This window comes from Aotus nancymaae, unplaced genomic scaffold (genome assembly GCF_030222135.1).
Source record: "Aotus nancymaae isolate 86718 unplaced genomic scaffold, 86718_ANA_hifiasm-v0.15.2.pri h1tg000004l, whole genome shotgun sequence".
Taxonomy (NCBI): Eukaryota; Metazoa; Chordata; class Mammalia; order Primates; family Aotidae; genus Aotus; species Aotus nancymaae.
Genome location: NW_026988415.1, coordinates 60,313,373 through 60,318,007, shown reverse-complemented (window position 1 = coordinate 60,318,007; position 4,635 = coordinate 60,313,373).

The following is a 4,635-nucleotide window of genomic DNA, read 5'->3' as shown; positions in this document are numbered from 1 at the left end:
AAAAACCCTTAATGACTATCTAAAAACAGTTATCTTCAAATAAGTGGAAAGTAGATTAACATCTGGTATCTCAACAGAACAATGTCAGTCAAAAGACAGTGGAATAATATATTAATTATTCTGAAAAGAATAAAATCTGCCAGCTTAGAATTCCACATCTAGTGAAAATATCTTTCAAGGAGAAGATAAGTTAAAAATATTATTGGGCAAAAATAAACTGAAAGAATCATCACAAGACAACCCTCACAAGGAAAAATTTGAAAGAATGTTCTCAAGGTATAAAAAAAGTAATCTTATACAGAAGAAAATGATAAGAATAAAAGTGGTAAATACATGGATTAATCTAAATAAATATTTTCTGTGTAAAACAATAATAATGATGTCTGTGGAATTTTAATTTTAAATAAAAGTCATTTTTAGAGCAGTTTTAGGTTCATAAAAAGAAATTGAGCAGAAGGTACAGAGATTTCCCATATGTTCCCTGCTCTTCCACCAGACACATACAGAGCCTCCACTATTCTCAACATCCCTTGATCAACTGGCACATTTGTTACAACTGATGAACTCACATTGACATATCATTGTCACTCAAAACCCATAGTTTACATTGGGTTTTACCCTTAGTGCTCTATTTTTTGAATCTTGGAATTTGAGTTTTTAAGAAGATATGAAATTAAAATACATGACATCAATAACATAAGTTGAAAGCAGGTGAATTGAATTAAAGTGCTAGAAAGCTATTGTATTGTCTGAGAGGTGAGTAAAGAATTTCATTTACTTACAACTTTAATTTTCAAACTGTGGATGTTGTACTTTATGAAAGAAGACTAAAGGATAAGAAATATATTCCATAATTTCCAAGCAAATATCAGGAAGAAAATTAAAATCAAAAAATGGTTGAAAAGTGAACAAGACAGAGAAAATGAAAAAGAACAATCAAGACTAATACAAAACACGAAGTTACATGGGAAATATAAATCTATATGTATCTGTGATGGCATTAAATGTAAATGCATTCATACTTTGGTTCAGAGATAGTTTGTAAGGTTGTGGGAGAAAATCTAACTGTAAGCTTTAAAAAAGGGTCATATATAACCTATGGCAAATGAAAGATGAGAGATAAAGAATAGAAAATACTGTAACATAAAAATATTAACTTAAAAATCGCAGTTTATCAATCCTAAAATCTTCACGGAATCACAAAAGACCCAGAATAGCCAAAGACATCTTGAAAGTAAAAGACCCAAGTTGGAGGCATCATGCTACCTGACTTCAAAATATACTACAAAGCTACAATAATCAAAACAGCATGTACTGGCATAAAAACAAACACATAGACCAATGGAACACAACAGAGAGCCCAGAAATAATTTCATGAATTTATGGTTAATTGATTTTTGACAAAGATGCACAATGACACCTTTGTGACAAAGAACACACAATGTGGAAAGGACAGTCTTTTCAATAAATGGTGTTGGGAAAGCTGGGTACTTACATGCAGAGGAAGGAAATTAGACCCTTATCTCACATCATATCCAAAAGTCAACTCAAATGGATTAAATACTGAAACATATACCCTGAAGCAGTAAAATGACTAGAAGTAAGCATAGGGGAAAATTTTCTTAACCTTAGTCTAGGCAGTGATTTTTGGGATATGATCACAAAAGCACAGGCAACAATAGCATAAATAGACAAATGGGATTATATAAAATTGAAAAGCTTTGGCACAAGAAAGGAAACAGTTCTCACTCATAGGTGGGTGTTGAACGATGAGAACACATGGACACAAGGAGGGGAGCATCACACACTGGGGTCTGTTGAGTGGGGCTGGGGAGGAACAGCGGGGGTTGGGGAGGTTGGGGAGGGATAACATGGGGAGAAATGACAGATATAGGAGAGAGGGGATGGAGGCAGCAAACCACCTTGGCATGTAAGTACCTATGCAACAACCCTGCATAATCTGCACATGTACTCCAGAACCTAAAGTATAATAATAAAAACAAATCAAATAAATACATAAATAAGAGAATGAAGAGACAAACTACAGAATGGGAGAAAATATTTGCAAACCATACATCTGATAAGGGATTGATATCCAAAATATATAAGAAACTCAAACAACCCAATAACAAGAAAACAAACAGCCTAATTAAAAATGGGCAAGTGATCTGAATAGACATTTCTCAAAAGAACACATACAAATAGCCAGTTACATGAAAAAAATGCTCAATATTACTAATCATCAGGAAAATGCAAATTAAAACCACAATGAACCATCACTTCACACCTGATAGAATCGCTATTACCAAAAACACAAAAGATAAATGTTGGAGAGGATCTGGGAAAAAAAAGGAATACTTGCACACTGTTGGGGAGAATTCAAATTAGTACAGCCATTATGGAAAACAGTATGAAAGTTGTTACAAAAATTTAAAATAAAACTACCCACAATCCCACTGGTAAAAGATACCTTGAAGAAATATCCCCATGTTCATTGCAGAATTATTCAAAATTAGCCAATACACAGAATCAGCATAAGTGTCCATCAACGAATGAATGAATAAATAAAATGTAATATATTGTAAAAGAAAATAAATCTCAGAACCACAAAATCAATAAGCCAAAGGGAAACATCAAGTTGAGAATTGTGTTGGGCAAACCTGCCTCCCATTTTATTCCTAAATAAGATAGCTACAAAGAAAAGAAAAAAAAAGCTACATAGTTCTTTTTTTTTAATTGCATTTTAGGTTTTGGGGTACCTGTGAAGAACATGCAAGTTTGTTGAATAGGTGCATACGTGGCAGTGTGATTTGCTGCCTTCCTCTCCTTCACCTATATCTGGCATTTCTCCCCATGCTATCTCTCCCCCACTCCCCACCCCACGCTGTTCCCTCCCCTATTTCCCCCCAACAGACCCCAGTGTGTGGTGCTCCCCTCCCTGTGTCCATGTGTTCTCATTGATCAACACCCACCTATGAGTGAGAACACGCAGTGTTTAATTTTCTGTTCTTGTGTCAGTTTGCTGAGAATGATGGTTTCCAGGTTCATCCATGTCCCTACAAAGGACACGAACTCACCGTTTTTGATGGCTGCATAATATTCCATGGTGTATATGTGCCACATTTTCCCTGTCCAGTCTATCATCGATAGGCATTTGGGTTGGTTCAAGGTCTTTGCTATTGTGATTAGTGCTGCAATGAACATTTGTGTGCATGTGTCCTTATAGTAGAATGATTTATAATCCTTTGGATATATACCCAGTAATGGGATAGTTCTTTCATAATTTGCCCACAGGTAAATTCCTTGTGGGCCTCAAGATCTCTACCCTAAAACAGTTCTGTTGAATTTCACCTTGGCAATGTAAAATGATAGCTAATCTTCACACGTGTAGGGCAAAGGACAGACAGAACTCAGTCATCCCTCTGATTACCTGAGACAAATAAATATCTGATTGTTTCCTCTTTCTCGTCGTTTATGTAAATATGCAGGTTCACTGAGCCAGACTAAGGCATAAGTGACTATTCCTCTACCACCCTCACAAGTAAATTTTTTGTTCAATGAATGCATGATCAAACACTCAAAAGAATGCAACTGTTTGTCTCTTATTTCCCTATGCCCTGGAAGCTCCACCTTAAACCCCTATCCCACTACCTCCCCGTTTTGAGTTGTTCTGCCTCTCTGGACTGAACCAATGTACATATCACACACTGATTGATGTTTCATGTTCCCCTAAAATGCATAAAACCAAGCTGTACCCCGACCACCTTGGGAACACGTCTTCAGGACTTCCTGAGGCTATGACACGGGTACGTTCTTAACATTGGGAAAATAAACTTTCTGAATTGATTGAGACCTGTCACAGATTACTTTCGGTTCATGTATATGTACACAATGGAGTATATTCAGACTTTAAAAAGAAGGAAATCTTGTCATTTGCGACAACATGGGTAAACCTGAAGGACATTGTTAAGTGAAATAAGCCAGGTATAATAAGACAAACATTGCATGATCTCACTTACATGTGGCATCTTAAAATTTTGAACTAGGTAGGGTGTAGTGACTCACGCCTGTAATCCCAGAACTTTGGGAGTCCGAGGCAGATGGATGACCTGAGGTTGGGAGTTTGAGACTAGCCTGGCCAACATGAAGAAATCCTGTCTCTACTAAAAACACAAAATTAACTGGGCGTGGTGGTACATGCCTGTAATCCCAGATACTTGGGAGGCTGAGGCAAGAGAATCACTTGAACCCAGGAGAGGGAGGTTGCAGTGAGCTGAGATCACATCATCGCACTCCAGCCTGGGCAACAAGAGTGGAACTCTATCTCAAAAAAGAAAATTGAGCTAATAGAAATAGAGAGTAGAATGGTGGTTACCAAGTTCTGGGAGCTGGGAGGTATTGATCAAAGGATATAAAATTTCAGTTATTCAGAAGAAATAAGTTTAAGATCTATTTTACAACATAGTGACTACAGTTAATAACAATACACTGTATTCCTGAAAATGGCTAGGAGTAGATTTAAGTGTTCTTACCACAGAAAAATTGTAAGTATGTGAAGTTATGCATTTGCCAATTCGCTTCATCTAGCTATTCCATAATGTGTACACATTTAAACAAAGCATGTAATAAACTATA